Raw genomic sequence first — 25,645 nt, 5'->3', positions numbered from 1 at the left:
CATTAATTAAATGAACGTTGTGTGCATAAATCTTACGGTTAAGTAAGAAATATTTTCATTGCGGATCACTACACACTGTTGTTTTTGCAACACTGCAGCTGAGTAGAGCTGTGCTGAGATACGCTATGCCAAAGGTTCTTAACCTAGGGTCCATGGGTCCTTGGACTTTATATACAAAGTGTTATATGTGTGTCTTTATGAAAGGAATTCATAGTTTCATCAGATTTTCAGTCATCCATGACCCAGAAACAAGGATTGAGAACTATTGTTATGAATTTTCAATAAAAGAAAACATTATTTTTTACTCAGATAATCATTCCTTAAGAGCTTATGAAAAGAAGAGGTCCTAAAGAATTTTTATAATAAAGGTGCTTCTAGGGTATAAAGACAGGAGAGGGATGGGGAAACTTGGAAAATGTTGCTGTTGGAACTGTAATTTACAGGAACCTCTTGGGATAGATGAGAGCAGGTATTTATGCTCTAGTGTTGTGAAGAAGTAGTGGTTAAGTATAGTATAATGAAAAGAGGGTATGTTTTAGAGCCAGACCAATGGGGGTTAAATCCTCATTCTACCATTTACTAGCTGTGTGTTCTTGGGCCAGTTATTTAACCTCTCTGTGTTCCAGTTTCCTCATTTTTCTTGGGGATGATAATAGCGTCTACCTCATAGATTGTAAGGATGACAATGAATTAATATCTAGAAAGTGGTTAAAATGTTGATTGCCTTAGTGTACAACATAAGTGTTAGCTGTTATTACTATTACTCTTAATATGATTATTAAAATTATTGCTGTTGCTGCTGTTGTTGTAGAATACCGTCAGGGTAAGTATGAGGCTGAATTGGGGACTGAGCCAGATTTAGTATTCTAATATAGTGGGATTTAGTATTCTAATATAGTGGGTCAACAAATTTTTTTTCTGTAACGGGTCAGATAGTAAATAGTTTTGGCTTTGTAAGACATGTGATCTCCATTGAAACTGTTTGCAGTCATAGACAATGTGTAAAAGGATGGACACAGCTGTGCTCCAAAAACTTTATTTACAAAATAGGTGGCAGGTTTTGTGACCCCAGTTTAATCAGTCAGTAGTCTTTTATCTGCCAAATATAATAATATTTTTTTTAAAAACTGATGTTAGGAGATATTACAAGATTGCCTCAATGCACTGCTTGGTGTACATTAGTAATTAAGTATTTGATGGATAAATTAATGAGTAGTAAGTATTTATGAATTGCTGCAAAAAATTGTGTGTCAAAGAAGTAGTAGAGCAGTGTTTTCAAGCCTTCACCTATGTTAGAATTTAACACCATTACTGGGCCCCATTCCCAGAGTTTCTGACTTTTAGATCTGCTGTGAAGCCTGGAAATTTGCATTTCTAATAAGTTTCCAAGTGTTGCTGGTTGTCTAGGGAACACAGCTGAAGAGTAAGTAACCAGGGTAATTGCTCTCTGGGCCCAATTTTGATCAAGAAGAAGAAAAGGATTTAGAGTGACAGAAAAGTTGTGAAGAAGCATCTGTGTCATTTATTGTGAACTTGATTATTTTCATTTCTTTCCATTTAATTCAACATCTATTTTTTAAAGCATCCATTCCCTGCCTAGTGCTCGCCTAGGTATAGTAGATGTATATGAAAAAGAATACAATGTAGACTTTGATGTTAATTTCAAGAGTGTTTATTCTAGTTGAGGAAAGAAAATGCACACTTATGGACCAATTACAAAATAACAAAATATATTTCATCAGGTTCCAGAGTGTGTAATGTAGGTATGAATGACATCAGTACTCAGAAATGATCAGAAAAATCTGAAGAGATATGAGATTAATTTAATCAAGGCACACAAGATGATACTTTGATGGAGTTACAGGAATCTGAGACTGGTTGGTTAACCTGTCCATTTCCAGAAAAGAGCAAGAAGATTGGGTTCTACTCTGAGCCAAGTACCATCAGTGAGTGATATGATCCCACCTATCATTGAACATGGCCTGATTATGTGAGATACATAACTGTTTTGAGGCTTTTGGTTTAGGCCAGAATTTCTCAGTCTCATTTTTGACAGGATACTTGACATTTTTGGCAGGTTAATTCTTTGCCGTGTTGGGGGATGGGGTGTCCTGTACATAATAGGATGTTTGGCACATCCCTGGCCTCTATGCACTAGATGTCACTACCCTCACCCACCTACCTACTCGTGACAGACAAGAATGTCTCCAGACATTGCCAAATATCCCCTTAGGGCAAACCAGTCCCTGTTTGAGAAATAATGGGTTAGTCCAATTCAGTGTATATTGAATTGGTATAGTTGACCCACCCTCAAATTCCACCCCTTGAGTTAACATTGTTCAGTTGCATATCTTCACATCTTTTCCATGCTTATACAGGCATGTATGTATAAATGTGTCTATACATGCATACTTAAAAAATTTTAATGGCTGAGAAGTTCTCTGGTATTTGGATGTATATACCATAGTTCATTCAAACATTTTCCTGTAGTTGGTATTACCATGCTAAAATTAAAATTATGTCTGTATTATATAAAAAATATAACTTCATATGTAGAAATTTTTTTATTTGGCCATCTTCAGTTATAGCGTAAACAGACTTACAGCCATCCTTTTAGAAACATGTATCTGACAGCTTAAAATAGCATTGGAAAGCTGGGTGTAGTAAGAGAAGTTCTTCAAATTCAGAGTCCTTAACCTGGCATCCAATACCTGGAATCAGTGATCTGGGTTTTGGGATGAATACTCTGAAGTTGCATGCCAAATTGTGTGATATACATGGCTTCATTTTTCTAGGAAGGGGGTTCATAGTTTTATCATTATATCAAGGGAGTCTGTCACCTCCCGAGAAGGTTAAGAACCACTGAGATGCACTATCTTAATTGAGACCTGACCTTATTAAATTTGAAGAGCAGTGTTGAATAGGTTAACCAAAAGGTTGTCTCCCAAAAGTTGGAGGGCTGTTGTTTGAATAGAATTTTTATAAATTGTAGAATCCCGGAGGGTAAAAAATAGAATCTTTTGCATACAATTTTAAAGACAGCCTTCTAGTTAATAATATTGGCATAGAAATGATACATAAGGTATAGAGGGTATAGAGGGTAAGCATGATTATGTTTGTATGATCATTTGTTTGTTTTTCCCTTGAGGAGAGAGTATTATGTGGGATAAACAGCAGGGTGGTGAGATAATCCATCATTCTGAAACCTGTTCTCTGGTGATGGATGGATAGATTGGTAAAGTAACTCAATAATCTTCATTTTTTCCCAGGTTATTCACGGATCATTGAGCATTGTCATTAATAAAGCAACGGAATGTTTTTGTGTCCTTGCCTGCATTATTCCTCAGGTTGTGACAGGAAAAGACTTTTAATTTGGGAGTAACTTCTTATTAAAACATATATATTTAAGTGTGTGGTGCTGGAGCATTGATTATGACTAGTGAATATATTTGAATTATATTGGCTCCTCAAATAACGTAATTTGAGTTTTTATTTTATTTTATTTTTTTTAAAGATTTATTTATTTATTTATTCGACAGAGATAGAGACAGCCAACGAGAGAGGGAACACAAGCAGGGGGAGTGGGAGAGGAGGAAGCAGGCTCATAACGGAGGAGCCTGATGTGGGGCTCAATCCCACAACGCCGGGATCACGCCCTGAGCCGAAGGCAGACGCTTAACCGCTGTGCCACCCAGGCGCCCCGAGTTTTTATTTTAATAATAGCATCCTTCAATGCTAAAAATTCAGATACTAGATTATCCTCACACATAGATACAAAAACTCACCCAGTTGTTTTCTCCCCAGGTTACATAGTGCATACTACTCCAGATCTTAAAATAATTCTAATAACTTGTAGTAGAGTGAAAGGTGGTTGACTTCATATAGGGCAAGAATGATAATTGAATTTTAAGTCCAGTGTTTGGAGCTGAGATTTTAGTTTGGTTAAATTGAAAGGTAACACTGTGTTATTGCATAGACTAACTTTTTAAGGATCATTCAAAACAATTCTTGAACTGTCTCTTTGGAACCTATGTACTTTTGTGCAAGTGTAATAGAAATAGTATGTGAAGTGTGTCTGTTTTCAAGCCAATTCAAAAAAACAACCCTGAAGGCAGCCAAATTACAAAGATCTAAGGCTTTACTTGTTTGCAAGTGTAAGTCTATGTTAGGTAGCTGGATTTCCATGTGTTCTCTACTATTCCATTTAAGTTGTTTTTTATTCCAAAGTGATCCAGTTAGCGTGATTGCATAGAATTTTAATGAAGCTGTTCATTTGCAACTTTTTCATCAATTTGCTTTCTACTTTAGTAGGGAATACTCAAAAAACTTTTTATAAAATTCCTTGTCTTGTTTCATGAAAGTTATAAGGTTTTCCATATGTTAAAAAATATCAGTCTCAGATTCTGATTCTAGCTCTCTTATTATTTGCATGAACTTGAACATGTCATTTAAATTCTCAGAGCCTCCATTGTTTCACCTGTGTAATGGAAATGGTAATTAAATCTAATCCTAACTCCTGCCCTGGGCTACTGTGAGACTTAAATGTGATGTTAGGGAAAGTGCATTGAAGATTGTCCAACACCAAGTAGGGTATTATAACATAAAAGTTGTATGACTTCATAGTCTTGGTATTTGGAATTAATGTTTTTGTAATTACTGAAACATATATATTATAGAGTCTTCATTTTATACAAACAAGATCGGGTATTTAGAATTTAATTCTGTAATTAAATTACCTTATAGTATGTCTATTGATAGGTATATTAGCTGTATAAAATGTAGTCCTCTCTATGTCTCCTGTAGTTTCTAGTACATAGCCTTTTACAAAATGGGTGTGCCATATTTTTTCCCTTACTATTGAGTTTGATGTATTTTACTCATATGTAGTTAGCTGCTTCAGTAGAACTACTTGGAACTTTGGTTGGCATATAGTAGGTGTTTAATAAAATCCTTAGGTAAAAAAATTGGATTAGAACTTACCATAGAATGAAATCAAATATTGCAGGACAGAAACTATTTTTTTTTTCATGTGTTAGAGAAATGATTTGTAAAAAAGAACTCCGTGTTGGAGCTGAAATAATTAATACAGCTTTTAGCCATTGCTCTTCCTTATTTCTCTATCCCTTCATGCCTCAACCTCTCCCGTCACTTACCCCCTCTCCCCAAATTAGGCAGTAGATTCTCACTTACCCGATATAATGAAATAGAATAAAAGTTTTGTCCAAAAAAATGCCATTTCCGTGTGGTAAAACCTCACTGATTTTAAACTCACCAAGTCAGGATTCATAATAATTTGAGTGTTTTTACTTTGTACTCTGTAAACTGTTTGCTAAACAAATGAATAGCATAAACAGGAAAGTATATGTAGCCTACTCAAGAAGCCAAACTGATTTCAGCTGTTTGTAAATGACTCCTGCGGTCTTTAATTCATGCACGTTTGAAAGTCATAAACCTGTCATTTATAATTTCCACTTACACTGGTATCTCTACATTATTTCATATGAATGCGCATGTATTTATAAACAGCCATATCTTTCAACTTTTGCTTTCCCATCTGGAGTTTTTTAATTTTTGTTTAAAATTTAGTTAACATACAGTGCAATAATGTTTTCACAAGTAGAATTCAGCGATCTCATCACTTACATACAACACCCAGTCCTCATCACATCAAGTGCCCTCTTTAATACCCATTACCCATCTAGCCCATCCCCCACCCACCTCCCTCCATCAACCCTCTGTTCTTTATCATTAAGACTCTCTTATGGTTTGTTTCCCTCTCTCCTCCCTACCCCTCAATCTGAGTTTTTTAAAAGAGAAATGGAATTCAGAGTGTGGCTGTTTTTCTTTTGACTATATTAGAATTTGAAAATACTCATTCTTGAACCTACAGTCTTTAATCATGGTCCTATATACATAGAGTCATATTCTTCAGGTATATTTAAAAATAGGAGGAATTAACTCTAAGCTTTTGAATAATACTACATTTATTGAATGAACAATTAATCTTGATCCTAATTTTATGTTTTAATGTATCCTGAGAGGTAGCACAGTATAGTTGTTAAGAGTAGAGACCCTTAAACCAGACTTTCTGTTTGAATCCTGGCTCTGCCACTTACCTACTGGTTTAATCCTCTGTTTTTTTCAGTTTCCTCCCTTATAAAAAGGGAATAACAATAGTATCTACCTCTTAGGGTGGTTATGAGTTTTAAGGAAATTATTTGTAGAATCATACCTGGCACAAATAAGCACAGCATGAGCCTTTGTTATATAAAGTGAAATAATTTCCAGACCGTGTTAATTTTCTTGTGCATATATGAATTCACATTGTTTGGTATGGTAGAGTGCTCCCAAATGCCTAATGAATTGAGAGCTAAACTTCTGACTGTGGTGTTTCCACCTTCCATGATGTTTCTGAAATCAGAACTTTACTGTCAGCCTGTAGTCTTCTTGCAGAGGTGGATGTACCAAGATTAGAGCTGCTACTGTCTGAAATCTAGTGCAGTATACCTGTTCCCCTCCCTGGAATTAGCTTTCTCGTTTGTCCCTTCTTTTGTGAGGTTAGATGTATTTCTTTCAACAAACAAATACAGTTGAAAACAAGCATGAATTTTCATTGTGCTCCTAAAGTAGAAATAAAAACCACTATGGAGTGTCTTTCTAGGATACGAATATTTTAATGCTTGAAATGGGCTCTTAAGAACAGCAAACTAAGGCACTGTCTGTATGATACAGATAAATCAAGTATGAATCAGAAGAACTTGGTTATCAGGGCACCTGGGTGGCTCAGCCGTTAAGCGTCTGCCTTTGGCTCAGGTCATGATCCCCAGGTCCTGGGATCCAGCCCCGCATCAGGCTGCCTGCTCCGTGGGAAGCCTGCTTCTCCCTCTCACACTCCCCTTGCTTGTGTTCCCTCTCTCGCTCTCTCAAATAAATAAAATCTTTAAAAAAAAGAAGAACTTGGATATCCGTTTCTACATTTTAACTTAAATACTCTGGCCATATGATACTATTCTACTTATCTCCAATACAGTTTCTGTTTTATATTAGATATCTAACAATGTCAAAACTTACGTGAGAAAAGAACTGCTTTATTTCTGAATAGTTGCTGGGGAGAAAATAATTCTCTTTAGAATGTAAACTTTGGGACTGGTATTTTTAAGACCGCAGTAAACACACTGATGCTTATTGATGTTCAGTTCTTTATGTTTCTACTGTTAATGTTTCTGATGCTTCTAAATGTTTCTATGTCGATCATTCCTATGGAGATGGTCTTAGGCACAGAAAGACGCTAATAAAATTGTCCTGACCAATTCAGAACGGCTTTTAAAATATACTCAAATGTGATCTATAATTAGTGAGATTAAGGAAATTAGCCTGTCAACCTTGCAGATTAAAGTTGAACTTCTCTGCATTTTTTTCCTCTTGAAAGGTGTTAAATCATGGATAAAATCTCTCATGTTTTCTCGAGGGATACAAAGCTAAGTTTGCAAACTCACGTAAGTTTAATTCCTTATGTCTGTCTGGAGTCTGTAGTTAAATGTTGCAGTGGAAACTGGGAAAAACACCCTACTTGTCTATGGAAAGTAAAAGCAAGGTAGCAAGAAGGAGAATACCGAAGACAGGAAAGCACAAAAGCATAGCCGAAGCTAGTTGAGCAGCTGTGAGGTTCTCTGTGTTACAGGATGCCTTCTTGTTTTTTGTTAGGAACAGCATATGTAGACAATCAGTAGTTTGCAGCCCTTTTCTGTGTCAGCATGCGTGATGGATGTATTTGTATGTTTGACCCATTCCCAGGGATATACCCAGCATTCTTAGAGGCTTTGGAATAGATAAGAGAGGCTGCAGGCTCTGCATAGGACCCACTGTAACATTGCCTTTTTTTTTTTTCTCCCACAGACTTAGGGAGCACTATCTCACAGAACACCAAGGTTGAGAACCACTATGTTATTAAACTAAGCATGAAATTCATACTAGATCTGGAATTCATCTAGGAGTGATAGCTTTTATCAGTCTTGTTAAATGGAAGTTGGCTTATTTTGTGTTTTTTTGTGATTTAAGGAAAAGAAATCATAATTTAATTTTTTAATTTTAAAGATTTATTTATTTGAGAGAAAGAGTGAGTGCAAGGGGGGAGGGGGGAGGGAGAGATATCCAAGCAGTGTGTGGAGCCCCATGCAGGTCTTGATCTTATGATGCTGAGATCACAGCCTGAGCCAAAACCAAGAGTTGGAATCTCAACCAACTGTTCCACCCAGGTGCCTGGGAAAACATAATTGTAGATGTCTTGTTTGGAAGAAAAAATAGTGTCTAAGGTATATGAGCTCTTACTCTCTATGGTTCTAGGTTTTTATGTATTTTTTTAAAGATTTTATTCATTTGGGGGGGAGAGGGAGGGAGAAGCAGACTCTCCACTGAGCAGAGAGCCTGATGTGGGGCTCGATCCTAGGACCCTGAAATCATGACCTGAGCTGAAGGCAGACTCTTGCATAACTGACTGAACCACTCAGGTGCCCGGTTTTTATGTATTTTTAAGAGACTCAACTCGAGAGAACAAACTGAGGGTTGATGGAGGGAGGTGGGTGGAGGATGGGCTAAATCAGTGATGGGTATTACAGAGGGCACTTGTTGTGATGAACATTGGGTGTTGTAGCTAAGTGATGAATCACTAAATTCTACACCTGAAACCAATATTACCATATGTTAACTAGAATTTAAAAACTTGTAATTAAAAAAAAAGCTATATTTTCAGCAGTGCATGTATTAAGCATAGGATTCTGTTTACTCTTGCTATTTTCTTAACTAACTTGGTACTGTACACTCTCTAGTTATAGGTTGTAGCAAGCTGACCTTTATTTTTTTCTTGAAAAGAAATAATTTTTCTTCTTTTTCTGCTTACCAAAATAATCCATGCTTATGTTGAGAAATTTAGACAGTGTGGAGGTGTGAAGAACATAAAAATCAAATTGACGAGATGATTTTTACCAGAATTGCTTTCATTTTGGTTTGGTTTTAAAATGGCTTTTGTGGGGCGCCTGGGTAGCTCAGTTGGTTAAGCGTCTGTCTTCGGCTAAGGTCATGATCCCAGGGTCCTGGGATCCAGCCCTGCTCCAGCTCCCTGCTCAGCTGGGATTCTGCTTCTCCCTCTCCCTCTGCCCCTCCCTGCCACCCCCCTCTCTGCTCTCACTCTCGCTTGTCCTCACTCTTGCAAATAAATAAAAATAATCTTAAAAAATAAAAATAAAATGGCTTTTTGTAAGGTTCTTCATCTTTACTTTGACCGTAATGTTATTTACCTAGTATCCCATCCTTACTTCGTACGTAGTGTCAACTACTTTAATGCCAGAAAACTGAATTCCTTCAGATTGCTCAATATGGTAAATATCATTTTGTAAACAAATTTGTTTTCTAAGTTTGAAAATTCCAAAGCTTGCTTTTTTTCCTACCATGGCTTCCAGTGTCATAAGCACATTTTTGCCTTTTTCAATATTTACACAGCTTATTGACAAAGGAAGAACCAATCCTTCTACAGATAACTTGAGAAAAGCTTGAATTTCCCATGAGAGGAAGAGTAAGAAGAGTTAATTAACTCATATATAGCTCATATATCAGGGACATTAAGTTATGGGAAAGGATAACATTTATTTGTTTTTATTTTAAAAATTTTAAAGTATCACAAGGTTTCTGTGAGGACTGTAAAGAGAGTATATATTTCAGAGGTCAAGCCATCAAAGTTAAAGAATTTTTTTCCCGGATGTAGGAATAGTATAGAGAACAGTTCAGTGTTTATATGTTTGTGTACTACTTTTTACAAGAGTAAAGAATACTAGCTACTGTGATTTTGAATTGGAACCTTGAAGTTAAACTGAAATCAACCTTTTCTACATTAGAGATTTTAAGAAAAGGTATAAAAATACAAAAAGTTTCTGAAATGTTGGGGGCTTACAGTGGTTCTGATCTCAACATTTTCCTGTGCACTAAATATGTTCCCTTTGAAATAGGTATCTTCCCTGGCTAATAATTGAGCCCCTAAACCTGTCTTGGTAATATGTACTCTTGATCACAATCACAAGAGGAACCTAGTAAGTGTTCATTGTGTTTGTTACTACCAGTACATTTGCAGCTTTTGTACATTCTTTGATAGCCATACGTATTTTGTCTAAGCACACATACACTCATTCATACGCACATGCTCACTCAGGGCATGATAGGTATGGGTAACAGTTACGGAATTTTTTACCAAAGACTTAACACTAATACTATTTTCTTACATAAAATATTAAGGGAACGTTGGCTATAAACTTGGGCTTTCTGTTTTATCATATGCAAATTTAGAATAAAAATTAGAATTCGTTTAAAAATATAGAGATACATAAAACATTTTATACTAGCTCTTTTGTAGGTGCCAGACAAACATTGTTGAAAACAGAGAAAGTCTCTGGTTGGGAGGGGTTGTTGAAGAGTGTTAGAGAGTAGAAAGATAAAATTTGAGAGAGTAGTATGTCTTGTGAAGAAAAGAAGGTAGGGTAATATGGCAGGAAGTGACTATCGGCAGTAGGGAGGTGTCCCTTTAGATGCTTTGGTGGTCAGGGAAGGCCGTTTAGGAGGGTGGTATTTGAGTGTAGTGACACCAAAATATGATGGTAAGACATATGCTTTTGGAGATCTGAGGGAAGAACTTTCTAGGCAGCAGGAACTGTGACAGAGGTCTAAGATGGGGTCTTTTGAGATAACAGAACGATTAATATGACCAGGACAGAGTGAGCAAGTTTATCAGGAATGGGGTTTGTGACAATATATTATCAGTTGAGGCCATTGGTGAGCATACAAATCATTGCCACCTGCTTCTTTACAGCATTGTCATGCCCTAATAATTTCTTACATTTAAGCTTTCTAGCTTTTGAAATAAGATTTCCTGTTTGAGGATTAGTATTTTACTTCTGTGAGAAAATACGTATCTTTAATTTCCTTTATTCATTTGATATAGTTGTATGATGCAACAGCTTCGATAATAGGACCTCAGCTGAAGGTCTAGAAGACTTTATAAAAAATAAAATGAAATGTTAAATTTAGGACACAGAATTTTCTGTGTGTAAAAATAGATTAAATGAGAATAATAAATTAAAATGAGCCTTTTTCATTTTTCCTGTGATCTCCCTCCAAAGCTGTCAGGACCCTGTGTCTAGTATTTATCCTAAGAGGCAGAGAAGGTTTCTTGCCACCTTTAGGAGAAACTTTGGTTAAGACAGAGACCTACTGTTAATTTTTCATATACAGAATCCCACATACATAATTTTAGAAATAAAAATACTGCCTTACATTTTACATTCATGAATTTGGAGAGTATTTTCAAAGATTCTTTTCAATTTCTAAAGCATTAATACAGTTCAGTTTTTATTCTTGTAATTCCAAAATTACTCTAAATACATATAAAATAGTTCTCCCATATTGAAAAATACGGAGATTAGATGAAGAGACACTTTGTTTTGTTGGATTTGTCTTGAGAACATTACATCCACACAGTATATTTCTCTTAATGGCAACAGACATGGTAACCCTGAAGTCTATTTTCTTTCTTGTTACATTAGTTTTTAATTAAAGAAAACAACTAGTTGAAGGCAGTTACTTTCTGTGAAATGTAATGAAGATTTATTTTGGAAGTGACCTTCACTTTATTAGCCAAAGCAGTAATCAGAATTAATAGAATAATCAAATTATATACTAACTCATAAATCATGATGAATAGTGTTGTGAAAAGTTCAGCTATTAATGGGTCCCATTGTTTTGCACCTGTATTAAAAAAATTACAACTGCTGATTTCTACCTTGATAGGCATTGAAATTGCTTTTTTTAAAGGCTTTGTAGGATAGGGCTTCCAGCCAAAATTTTTCACAACTGTTAATTTATCTGTAATACAATTTGATGTACCAGGGCAAAGTTGAAATTGAGTAGCATGTTGGTTTGTTCTTTCAGTAAAATCTGACTCTTTGGAAGCAGTACTCAATTAATTAAAATTCTGTTCGTTTGAATGTTGTTTGGGGTTAATGGCATCAGAGTTAGATTATACTCCAAATATACACAATTATCTGAATAATGTGTTGGATAGACATTAGGTTGCTTTTGTGAATTTTCCTTGAGCTTGTTATAAACAAGTAATTGAAGTGGCAGTTTAATATTTGAAACTTACAGAAAAAAATCCCATTATAGACTCAGTGCTTCATATTTCTCAGGAAGAATTTACATGGATTCCCACGTTCTTTCTAACTTTAATTACAGTGGGACAAATGGGAAATTTCCTTGCTGAGCTTTGTATTTTTTACAGTTGCATGTATGGGAATAGTAGGTCTCCACCATTCATGTCAGATGGTTGAAGATATTTAAAAACAAGCTCTAACCATAGCTTTGTGTAGTCAAGCATTATACTCTGTCAGAGCCTATTAAAAGAAAGTGGATTTTGGAAAAAATCTTAAGATCTATGAAGTTAGAAAACAAGTCTTTTTTCTTTAAATTAGGTGCAGTATAATTATTTTGTGTATTTGAAAGTGACATTTTTCCCCACTAATTTGACAAAAGAAAGACATATTTACAAGTCAGGAAAATTGTCTTTACTCTTATTCAGCAGACCCAGATATTAATTTCACATTAATGATCATTGCTTATTTTTCAGATTTGTATTTTCATTGTGTTAATTTAACTCTATCAGATGTCTGAAAAGTATGAAGAGTATCTATGTATAAATGGTTAATAACTGAAGTATAAATGTGTTAGCATTCTTTTTTTTTTTTAAAGATTTTATTTATTTATTCGACAGGATAGAGACAGCCAGCGAGAGAGGGAACACAAGCAGGGGGAGTGGGAGAGGAAGAAGCAGGCTCATAGCGGAGGAGCCTGATGTGGGGCTCGATCCCATAACGCTGGGATCACGCCCTGAGCCGAAGGCAGACGCTTAACCGCTGTGCCACCCAGGCGCCCCCTAAATGTGTTAGCATTCTAAGAGAAATTCAATATAAGGTTTAAATTTTGATTTATCACTGACTCTCATTTCGTAGGTGTTTTTTTTTTTTTTAACCTAAAAATAGAAGCTGGGATAAATCTAGATTCACAGGATTTCCCAAGATACCACTATTACTTATTACAACCCTACTTGTTTTCAAAAAATAAATCGTGACCACCTCAGAATATCAAATACCTTTCCCTTTTCCCACATGTTCTGCAGCTAATAAAATGAGTGGACACTCTCAAAATTGTACCAATTCTATTAACATTTGCATTTTGCTGTCTTTGATTTCTTCTAGAAGATTCATATTTAAAATTTTAATGTATAACATCCTGAATAATAATTGTTTAACATAGAACATTCATAACAAGGCAAATAAAAATACCAAAAGAAAACTTACTGAACAACTGAGGCGTAGGGATTGCAATGTCAAATGTCTACAGGGACCAGGCAGTTCATAAGAAGTGTAGTGGGCTGGAAGAAGATGGTTGGAGCAGTAGAAACCATGGTGAGCTGTTGAGCACAGGATACATCTAAAGAGAGAAGCTGCTGTGTGACTGTAAGTCTTGATTATAGGTCTAGTGTTGCCAGATTTTCTCTTTTAAAGAAGACAGAGATCTAGATTGTTTATGCCAAAGTAACATTTTTCTTTTAAACTGTGAGGTCATACAAAATTTATCTACAAGCAGATCTATCCCATGGATGTCCAGTTGGTAACTCCTTGCTATAGGTAAATGACAGTTTTTATTTGTACATGTCAGAGGATGGTATCTTTCACCAAATTGAGTTTTTAAAAAAAATTATAGCCATTCGAAAATGCCCTTCATTTATGTCACTCATAGTTCGCAACTATGGTATGTAGTGAATTTATGCCATCTCCATATCACCTCAGAAGTCTAGATTTGGATTTTGAGGTACTCTATAAATTGAGCACCCTTTAAGGAAACCACAAGCATTCCAGTGGTATTTTTCTTCTCACAAATCAACAGTAATTCTGGGATTAACCTTTGACTCTGTCCTAACTAGTATGTTATTTTTTCTCAGTTTCTTAGAGTTATGCTTTCCCCAGTTTCTACTCTTCTGCCATGGTCAGGACTATAATTGCTAGCTGCTCTCCTGCTCCCACTGTCTGTCTCCTTCATCAAACCAGCATGGCACTTCCAGTGGCATTGTCTGTCACATCAAATACAAACACTTCTATTTACCTTTTAGCCCCATTCTGTAATAATTTTATTCTTTAGCTCCTTCCTGTCATTCCCCAGTTTGTACATCCATTATTTATTTATTTATTTGTTTATATATTTATTTATTTTTAAAGATTTTATTTATTTGAGAGAGTGAAAGTGAGAGAGATCACAGAGGGAGAGGGAGAAGCAGACTCACCGTTGAGCGGAGAGCTGGGTGCAGGGCTCGATCCCAGGACCCTGAGATCATGACCTGAGCCAAAGGCAGACGCTTAACCGACTGAGCCACCCGGCTGCCCTACTTTGTACATCCATTTAATTATTCCAGTGTCTATGCACACTCTCACCTTTCTGCATTTTCTCATTACTTTTCCACCTTTTAGGATCTGTTCCTGCCCCCAACAGTCTGACCTGTTCCTCTTCAAGGGTTGATACAGGCCTAGCCATCAGATCTTTCACTACACCTGACTGCTAGAAGCTGTATGCTTTTAGGCAAGTAGTTTACCTTCTCTGATTTTCTGTAACAGGAAATTGGTCTAGCTGTTTTAAAGGTTTCCTCTACTTTTGACATTCTGTAACTCCTCTTCCAACACATATTAACCTCTTCTCTTTCAGTTCCCTTATAATACTTCTAGTAGTCTTTAATTTTTTCCAGTTGTTACGCTTAATGTCATTTCTCTCATTTACCTAACAGAGGGCTAAGTCTGTGTATCTACTGTGAAACTAGCATATGCCAATGGCTAGTTGGTTGATTTGAGCAATTGCAGTTTTATATGTAGCCCTAGGTGAATCATGTTCCAGGTTAGTACCATTAGCCTTTGAATTGAGAAAGCTTGCAGGTCTTTCCTAGGATTTGCTTAACACAAATGACTATCCTTTGTTTTATTTTTACTCTATGAGTGGATACATACAATCCAAGGGGGGGGAAATGAAAGTATTGGTGACTGAAGGGGCCTCGGGTACTTTTTTGTCTGAACCAATTCAGTTTAAGACAGTCCTGAGCAGGGATTTGGTTTGGGAGGGGCAGTTAAAGGAAATCAGTTGATTTGAGGGTATGGAGAAGGTATAGAGGGTATATAGTTTAAAGAAGGAGCCCAGGAATCGCAGAGGAATAAGGCTATTTGACTTGACAGTCAATTTTTTAATAAATAGCTAAAGGATGAAATTATTGAACATGTAATCCACAAGAAGACATAATATGGTTTTTGTGAGGTAATTATACATCAGCCATCTGACAGGGTTCTTTGAGAGGGGATAAATATGGTGTGAACAAGGAGGAGTCCGTGAACATTTAGATTTTCAAAAAGCCTTTGATAAGATTTTATACCAAATACTGCTTTAAAAATGTCCTCCTACCGTGGGATTAGGGATAATGTTTAGTCATGCATAGAGATCTAGTTCAAACACAGGAAAAAAGGAATGGGTGGATTAAATGAACTCTTCCTTGCATGGGGAGATATTTACAGTATGCTCTCCCAAGAAATGCTTACCGTTTTTTTTCAACATGTTTATAAATGATTTTGGACAGTCAGCATAGTAACTCTCAGCTGCTTCCCAATTTATAGTTGACACTGAGGGCTTGTAGATAGTAAAATATTGAGCTGAAAGAGTATTAGCTGAAGGACTTTCATAAGGCAGTGTGAGAAGGCAGGAAAATGGCATAAAAGTGATTGTATCTCTAGATGGATCTGCTGACCATATTTTTCAACCCATGAAAAGGACGTAGGAGTCATTATGTAGGGACTCTCAGAAAACATTAGCTTTGGATATTCTTATGTCTGCATTAAGAAAAACACACACTGTACTGGACATAGTCATGAAGGGCATTACAAAAAAAGTATATTACTGTCCTGATTTAAAATTGATGCCTATTTGCCTGTGCTATTTGTACAATTTGAGTTTTGAAGACTAGGTAGCAAAATGAATCAATGATTTAATAAGAATTATGTTAAGAAATGAATATATTGTGTACAGAATGTCAAAGCAGAGAAAGAGGCAGAGAAAGGAAATTAACCGAAAGAAGTCTCTTGGAGAGCCTAAGTAGATTTACTATAGACTTCTTTGCTACATCTTAAAAGTTTGAACCAAGGACTTCCTTCAGAATTTGAAAGCTCTCTTTTTAAATGAATTTGCTTAAGTAGATATGTGGCAGATTAAAAAATAAAAAAACATGAAGCTGCTAGTCTGTGTGTTCAGACTAAAAAGTTCAGTTTTATTAAAAGCTTAATTTAAATTATGTTTAAAGAGTAGTTAGGAACCATTAGTGCTCTCCCAAAGAGCTCCATTGATGTCATTGCAATAGGCTGTATTAGAGAGTCATTGAGTTGACATGGTGTTTCTGGTTTGCATACAAACTGGGGAGCCATTTTACACATGATGTGTAGATATAGAGCCTAGGTTATGACCCAACCATATAAATTGACCTCCAGTATTTTTGGAAGGCTTAATTTTTTTTAAATATTGAATGGTGACTTTTTAATTTTTTAAAATTCCAGTATAATTAACATACAATGTTATATTAAGTGTACATTATAGTGATTTACCAATTCTATACATTACTCAGTGCTCATCATGGTAAGTATATTCTTAATCCCCTTCACTTATTTCACCCATCCCTCCAAAGAAAAGAGAACTAGTGAAAAAGAAGATTGATGACTTGTATTCTATAATTTATATTAATTTATTCTGGGTCCCTGGTGCCGTTATTAATACAGATCTGTTTCTGTCATACAATACATTGTTTTATTGTGACTCTTCCTATAGAAGGTTAATTTAAGGACAGCTGAAAAAGCTGAAAAAAAAAATGAATACATCATCTACAGAATGTCACCAAGAACAGAGGAAGCTAGATATATGGCTAGGATCTATAAAATAGAGGCAGTTTCTGGGCATGAGTTTTCTGAAGGCTGTGTATTGCTTTTTGGCAGCTTTTTCTACGTTAAGCATGGTGATTATGCCTTTCAAGAATGACGGCAATGCCTAAAGGGCAATCCATCTGTCCACAACCTTTTCATGAGTGTGAAATTTGCATCAAAAGCCCCATTGGACTCAGATACTTGTGACATATAATTTCCTGAATTATCAGCAGTGCTGTGTCCTTACAGGTCATGATAACTTTTTGAATGCCAGAAACTGATCTGTTCCTGGTACCACCTCTATCTGGATGTTTGTACCTAGAGTATTAAGTAGCAATCTTAATGAATGGCCAGGATAGATACAGTGGTTGTTGAGGTTGGTAACAATTAGCTGGCTCTAATAGTCACACCCTAGGTGGAAGAAGAGTGTTTCTGCAGAATCCTTCAAAGCACTACCTGTACAGGAAGATTGTATCAGGCTTGAACAGTTAAATTTGATAGTTAAACATTTCAGAGGGGAGACTCCTGTCATGAATATCTGAATTACCTTGAACTTGTCTTCAGGAGGACATCTCCCTGCTACATCCAGTCCACCGGCAATTCTTCTCGGCTTTGTGTCTCAAATAGGTCTTCAGTCTCTCCATTTCATCTCCATTGCCACTACCCTGCTTCAGGTTCCCATCATCTCTCACTTGGTCTACTGCAAACATAACTGGCCTCCCCTTTTCCACTCTTGCCCTATTGACAATTCTCTGCACAGCAGCCAAGCTCATCTTTTAAAAAATATAAATTTGATCGAGTAATTCCTCTACTGGGTATTTACCCAAAGACTATGGAAACAGTAATTCAAAAAGATATAGCACCCTTATGTTTATTTCAGCATTATTTACACTAGCCAAATTATGGAAGCAGCCCAAATGTCCATCAATAGATGAATGAATAAGAAGACGTGGTGTGTGTGTGTGTGTGTATATGTATATATATACACATGTACATATACACACACACGATTATTTCTGAGCCATAAAAAAGAATGAAATTGTGGCCATCTGCAACAACATGGATGGATCTAGAAAGTATAATGCTAAGTGAAATAAGTCAGGCAGAGAAAGACAAATTACCATATGGTTTCACTCATATGTGGAATTTAAGAAACAGAAAAAAACAAAAAAGACTCATAGAGAGGAAACTGATGTTTACCAGAGGGGAGGTAGATGGGAAGGCACATGAAATAGGTAAAGGGGATTAAGAGTACGTTTAACATGATGAGCACTGAGTAATGTGTAGAATTGGTGAATTGCTGTATTGTACACCTGAAACTAATACAACATTGTATGGTAGCTATACTGGAATTTAAAATTTTTTAGTTAAAAAATGATATAGTCCAATGCTATAAAATCTTGATAAATGGTGAGTCTGGGTGATGGATGTAAGGGAACTATATTGTATTACTGTTATGTACATTTGATATTTTTCATAATAGAAGGTTTTAAGAATAAAAATAAAATACAAATCTGATTATGTCACTGTTCTGCTCAGGACCTTCTGGTGGCTTCCCATTGTACTTAGAATAAATTTTAAGGTTTTCACTCTGGCCTTTGAAGCTCTGCATTATCAGGCCCTTGATTATCTCTGTGACCCCATTTCATACTATATTTCTATTACTGTGTTCCAGCCCTACTCATTTTCTCTCTTCCTCAAATACACTGAACTAGTTTGCACTTCCAAGCTTTCAAATTGCTGTTCCTTCTGCTTAGACTGTTCCTCCAGATCTTCACATGGTTGATTTCTTCTGGTCACTCAGGTCTTGGCTCAAATATAAATTCCTCAAAGAAGTTGTCCCTGATTATCCTGTCTAGCATTCAGACCCTCACATCACCCTTACGTTATCCTATTTTGTTTCAGAACACATACCAGTATCTACTGTTATTATATCTCTTGCTTATTGTCTCTCATGCGCTAGATAAGTTATATGTCAGCAAGGACAGCATTTGTCTAGTTTATTTTTATATCCTTAGTGCTGCCCAGAGCTGCCTCTGGTACATAGTAGGTCTAGTTTCATAAATATTTGGGAATGAAGAAGTAAATCTCAGTTGCTTGTCCTTATCAGCATCAACAGTTCTCTTAGAACTGTCACAGTTCCCTTCTGGGAGGTAGTTGAATTGACCAGCTGCCTAAGTTGCTTAAATTGTTAGAAGAAAATACAGGCCTTGAATACATATAGGCAGATTCTCAGAGTCAGTTACAGCAATGTAGCCTACAAACATGGGTGGTATATAGTCTATAATCATCGTCCCTTTGCTGTAGAAAGTGGTACCTAACAAAAGCTACCAATTTATGGAATGTTTATGGTGTGTCAGGTACAGAACAAACATGTCACATGCATTAACTCATTTAATCCATTCAACAACCCTGTGTGATAGGTATTATTATTATCTCCATTTTATAATCTTGAGAACTGAAGCATAGTCATACAACTAATAAGTAGGGGAATCAGGATAGGCACCTAGGCAGTCTCAGTCCGTAGACTGTCATATTGATTTCACAACCATCTTCAGGAGCTGATCTCTGTGCAATTTGTACAGCATGACTGAGATTATATGCTTGACTTTCAGTCACCATTTAGTTTTGGTGATTGCTGCTTGCCAAACAAGTTCCCTTGGGTTCTGTCACCATGACTAGTATCAAGGAGGGCTTGCCATTTTGGTCATACTGGATCACTGTGAGTGAGGCCATGTTGTAATGGACCATTCATTTGAGGGTTGGTTTTTTTTTTCTTTTTTTTCTTATGGTCTTACTGAATAGTCTAAAACTTCATAGGTAATGATTCCTAAGAACTTATACCAAGGGAGGAGGCCTGCCTTGGGATTGTTATGAGCATAACTGTTTCCTGAGGCTACAGGAGTCAGTACCTATTGTTTAGCTCATGTTCTTAAGAAAACACTTAGTTCTGGGCCAATAGGAAGTCTGTGCTGAGTTGGATGACAATTGCTTGAGTTGCAGAGGAGTTCTTGAGTAGGGGAGAGGAGATGAAGCTGTCCAATTTCGCATTCCCAGGAGACAGACCAACTACAGCAACAATAATACTTCCCTTCCCCCAGCTTCCTGCTAGGAAAAAAGATACCAGATACCTAGAAAGAAAAAAAAAAAAGAGGGATGATAGTATAAACAAACACATTGCTAAGAAATATAAATACGTAACCAGTAAACATGATGTAGTAATATAAATATGCAGTATAAGTATATAACCCATAAACATGCTATGTACTACATAATATATATAAACCTGTATATATTTAAATATATAAAAATAAACACATACACACACTAGAAGTTTTCCCTACACACGTTTTTGTGGCCAGCAGACACTTGATAAACGTGATAGAAAATTCAGTGTCGTTTCAAACATAGTACTCTGATAAATGTATGTCTGGATATAGTTAACAAGTAAATACAACGGTTTAACTTTGTGTAAGATAGATGCAATCACTGAAGCTTTATTGTCTCTCATGAAACTTAAGATGTGCCTAATTACCATTGAGTGAACTTCTGCTTTACCAGTATAATTTAAGTGGGGGTCTCACTAAAGTACAGTGATGACAATCAGTGGTCATTCAGAATTCTCTTGTAATGGACCCTTTTGGTTTTGTTTTTAATGGCATTTGATAAAGTGTTTCAAAGGTATTTTTGTAGTGACTTTTTTTAATAGTTACTACCTACTATATTTAGTGCATTTGTAGTTTGTTTTTTTAGGCAAATCCCATAAAATGTATACTTGCTTGCCTCTAGGCCCCATAGTATCCTAAGGTGAGTATACAGAGCTACCTTGCTAGGCCTTATGTTAGACCCCAAGATGGGTGGTATGAACTGCACCAAAGCTGGGGCCTGACTGGCATCTCAGTAGTATTCACTGTCTTTGGTAGCTTAATTGTCCATCATTAAAGGTGTGTTAACTCTTGGTGGGTTGCTAGGCTGCCATTTAATGCACTGGAAGAAAACATTTGTCTTGTGGAACCTTATTACCTGCAAATAATTCATGGCAAAGTGTTTGCCTTTCTCTGTTTGAAGATCTCTATTTGCCAATATACTTTATAAATTACTTCTTAAAATGTGGTTGCAAAGTATTCATAATTTGCTAGGTACTCTAAAGATGAGTATTCCCATGGTTATTACTCTGAGCTTATGTTCTATCCAAAATGAAGTGCACATAATCCATTTCATATGTACAAATAAACACGTTCTTTTTATGAGACAAAATGTGTAGACATTGAGAAATTATGTTATTTTGTGTAATAATCTTTGCAACTTGCCAAGAGTTAGGACAACTCTGAGAGTAACTTTGACCATCTGACTTCATGTTGCTTTCCTTCATAATGCCAAGATAAGATGATACTGACAGGCAGTTTGTATGATAGGTTTTTTTTAATGTTTTTTTATTATATTATGTTAGTCACCATACAGTACATCCCTGGTTTCCGATGTAAAGTTCGATGGTTCATTAGTTGCGTATAACACCCGGTTTGTATGATAGTTAACAGAGAAGCCACTGGAACCATATTGCCTGAGTTTTCATTCAGCCATACCATCTACTAAATGACCTTGAGTAAGTCACTTGACCTCTCTTTGCCTTAGTTTCCAAATCTGTGAAACTCTGCCTGTAGGATGCAATGTGTTAATACATGTAAAGCTTCTGGCATGTAGTAAGTACTCAGTGCTAGCTGTGATGATTATTTGTATTGTTATTATTGGCCGTTTGCCCCAAAGACCTGTGTGTAACCATCTGTTATTTCCTCATTTCTCTTGTAATTCCCTGCTTCTTATGTAAATGTCTGCTATTTGAGTTTTAAATGCAGCTGTCAAATACTGCTTGCTATTGTGCTCCTTACTTATTTGGTCAGTGATGTTTCCTCAGTAACTCATTGCCACCAAATAGCCCTCCCTCAACCAAAATTTGTTTTCATCAGTCTCATTTTGCCCGGCACTTTTTTCCAAACTAACTTAACATGAGTTCTCTCCTTGGTGAGTCACAGATAGAAACTACACCAGGTGAGTTGTCACATGGAAGATACTAGATTTGCAGCAAATAAGGAGATCATGGGGAATAACTTCCAAAGCCATGACTCCTCGAGCAAGGGTGAATGGGTGCCTTTTATCTTAGGGTTCAGATGAATATTTAGATAGGGAAGCCTTGTCATTCTCTGTAGAGGCAGGCATAGGTGACACATGCTCCTTAAGGAAACATGCCTATACACACATTGCATGTTACGTAAATGAGGCTTCTGCTCCTCCTTGGGCAGAGATTTTAGTAGTATTGTGAGATAAAGGTAGCTGTCAGTCATTCTAGAATTTAATCCGTGGTCTGTCTGTGCAGGAGCAAGTCAGGGTCAGGGTTTGCACTCAAACTGCTCTGGACTGGTGGAGGTCTTCTCAGGGCAGTGGCTATGGTTTGAGGGGGTAGTTTTGGTTTCTGTTTGCTTGAGTTATGAGATGAGCTGACAAGAGGAGCTTAAGGAAAAATGTGGGACAAAGGTTGGTGAGTACAAGTAGGTGGGCAGTAAAGGTCAGCTCTTAGGATTTAGCTGGTGACAGAACCACTGGTTTTTTCACTTAGGCATAAGCTATGTGAGAAAAACACAGATGTGAGAGAGAACAAATGCCACCATTGTGAGCAACACATATTTTCCCTAACAGGCATGACTGGAATGGGGGGGGAAGCCAATGAGAAGGAGCATGAAAAACGCATATACATATGCAGGTGCACACTTTTGCAGTTGTGTAGATTTATGGTAAATATCAAGTGATTCTTTCCAAGAGCATAAGATACACCCAGTTCTTATTTAAAACTAAGAGGAAATTTGTTGGATTCTGACAGTATCTGATCATTGGCTTAGGAGAAGTGGCCACAGTGGCAGCTCCACCCAGGGATTCCTGAGGCCGTGTTTGTGGAAGATGTAGATTCTTTCATGAAACAGCATGGGAATGAGACTGCAGATACAGTACTAAAGAAGCTGGATGAATGGTACCAGAAGTATGTTTACGGAACTCAACCTTGCTCAAAAGGAGGCTAAAGGGTCAGACTTTAGAAATTCTAAAATACATGCAGAAGAGAAAAGAGGCCACCAGTTCACTGGAGACCAGATTCTTACTGGCAGATAACCTGTATTGCAAAGCTTCAGTTCCTCCTAGTGATAAAGTGGTTGGGGGCTAATGTAATGCTTGAATATGGTATTGATGAAGCTCAAGCATTGTTGGAAAAGAATTTATCGACTGCTATGAAGAATCTTGATTCTCTTGAGGAAGACCATGACTTTCTTTGAGATTAGTTTACTACCACAGAAGTCGGTACGGCCAGGGTTTATAATTGGGATGTAAAAAAGAAGAAACAAAAATGATTCTACCAAGAACAAAGCATAATGCTGGTAATTAAAAATGTGGTTCAGTTTTCCAAACATGTTATTTGAAATACCCGAGAGTTTATCCCTAAAGGTTGACATGACTCTGCTGATTTTTTTAACAGCAAGAACGATAATTAAAACTTAAAAAAAAAGATAAACATCATTTTATAAAAACAAAATTAGTTTCAAATATTTTATGAAATCAGCAGTATTTTCATTTTTTTAATTTCCAACAAAGTAAATGCTACTTTCATCATTTTTTTGGTTTGTCATTAAAAAAAAAGTCTTAGTTGAAATGGCTGAGGTATGCTATGGCAGCTGAATTCTGGACACTTTTCTTTATTGGCTGATGTTACTCTCACTTGATGTGGTTAAACCAGTGTGGAGGTAGAAAAAAGTTAATTTAAATATTTCCAAACTTGTTTCCTTTAGTACATATGGGGCGTTATGGCTCTCTGTTGTTGTTGTTTGTCTTATATAAATGGATTTTCATGAATTACTGCTTAGCCAATAACTATTGTAATATTGTGTACTTTTCAAGAAATCGTAATTTGCCTTCCTAAACAGTAAGAGGGATATTGAGACTGCTTTTTATTACTGCAAAGAAGTGCACAGTGTCTTTGCAATGCCAACAAAAGGGAGATCTTGGCCTACGTGAAATAACAAAATTCTTTAGCCACTCAAAACTCTTGGCTAAGGCAATTTTGTATTTCTTTCTTTTTCTTTCTTTCTTTCTTTCTTTCTTTCTTTCTTTCTTTCTTTCTTTCTTTATTTGTTCGTCAGAGAGGGAGAACACAAGCGGGGGGGGGGGGGGTGGGGGGGGGAGAGGCAGGCTCCCCACTGAGCAGGGAGCCTGATGTGGAACTGGATCCCAGGACCCTGGGATCCTGACCTGAGCCGAAGGCAGACGCTTAACCGACTGAGCCACCCAGGCATTCCCAATTTTGTATTTCTTAGTAGTTATCCAGAGCAGCTGAACAAGAATATTAAGATAAATATAAATCTGCAGTGGTTGAAGAGATTTGTGTCTTTTTATTCATGATAAAACCTCGTAGGAAGAGTAGAAAAATCCTCGTGGGGGCGCCTGAGTGGCTCAGTCGTTAAGCATCTGCCTTCAGCTCAGGGCGTGATCCCGGCGTTCTGGGATCGAGCCCCACATCAGGCTCCTCTGCTGGGAGCCTGCTTCTTCCTCTCCCACTCCCCCTGCTGTGTTCCCTCTCTCGCTGGCTGTCTCTCTCTGTCAAATAAATAAATAAAAATCTTTAAAAAAAAAGAAAAAAAAATCCTCGTGGAAAGCCATAGGTACAGTGGGTGATACAGATTCTGATAAAAACACAGATGTATTATTCTCTCCATGTAGTACAACATATACTTGTACAATGTTTTGTACTTGTATTTCATGATATTAAAACACTGACGTTAAAAAAAATAACATCCACACAAACCAGTCCTAAACATTCTTTACATTCTTGTGTTCCTTCTATGTAGTATATTCTTGTGTTCTTTCTGTGTAGTATGTGTCCACTATTAGTTAAATCGTGTTGAAAAGCAGGGAATTTGTTGATGACTTACTAAAATAAAGTTATAAATGCCTCTATTGCATTTTATATTTAAATAAATTTTTCAGAGGCCTCATTTGCCCTAAAACTTAATAGAAATTAATTTTAAAATGAAGGGATACTTAATATAGCAATGTATTTCATAGATAGTGTAATAGATAATGAAAGGAGGTCTTTGTAAAAAAAATTTAATTCTGGTTAAGTGGATTTCTCATGCTTTTGATAATACCATAATAGTCTATGGCATAATATTTTATGATTTTTTAACTGTATACAACTTCTGATTCTGAACTTGACCCCCTCGCTTTTCTTGAAATATGGGAAGTTATTTAAAAATTGTTTTTTCCCAAGGTGGGGATTGATAGGTGCGTGGGTGTGTGTGCGCACGCGCGTGTATAAAAACATGGACCAGTATGACTGAAATGAAAAAATCCGTAGGCCAGTTAGTTGGTTACAGTTCATCTGTAGCTGCTTACAAGGAAGTTGGAAACACTGATGCTGCTACTCATGTAACAAAGATATACCCAGGCAAATGAGAATGCTGATTGTGTGATTCACATTTTTAATTTGATTGTCCATTTTGTAACCTTAACCTAATTTATCCTGTATTTTTAGTGGGCCAGTAATATTTTATGTGAATGTGGCCTCTTTCAGTTTC

At 36.5% G+C, this 25,645-nt stretch overlaps 1 protein-coding gene and 1 pseudogene across 4 annotated transcripts in view; both read left to right on the top strand.

Moving 5' to 3' along the window:
• Nucleotides 1–25,645, top strand: part of CHM (CHM Rab escort protein) — a 196,161-nt gene that overhangs the window by 98,135 nt on the left and 72,381 nt on the right. The gene's annotated exons all lie outside the window — the stretch shown is intronic.
• On the top strand, nt 10,334–23,556 carry LOC113242171 (prefoldin subunit 3-like; annotated as a pseudogene).

Source organism: Ursus arctos, chromosome X (assembly GCF_023065955.2).
Source record: "Ursus arctos isolate Adak ecotype North America chromosome X, UrsArc2.0, whole genome shotgun sequence".
NCBI lineage: Eukaryota > Metazoa > Chordata > Mammalia > Carnivora > Ursidae > Ursus > Ursus arctos.
Note: the sequence above shows the minus strand (reverse complement) of the source record. Positions and strands in the feature narration are given on the sequence as shown.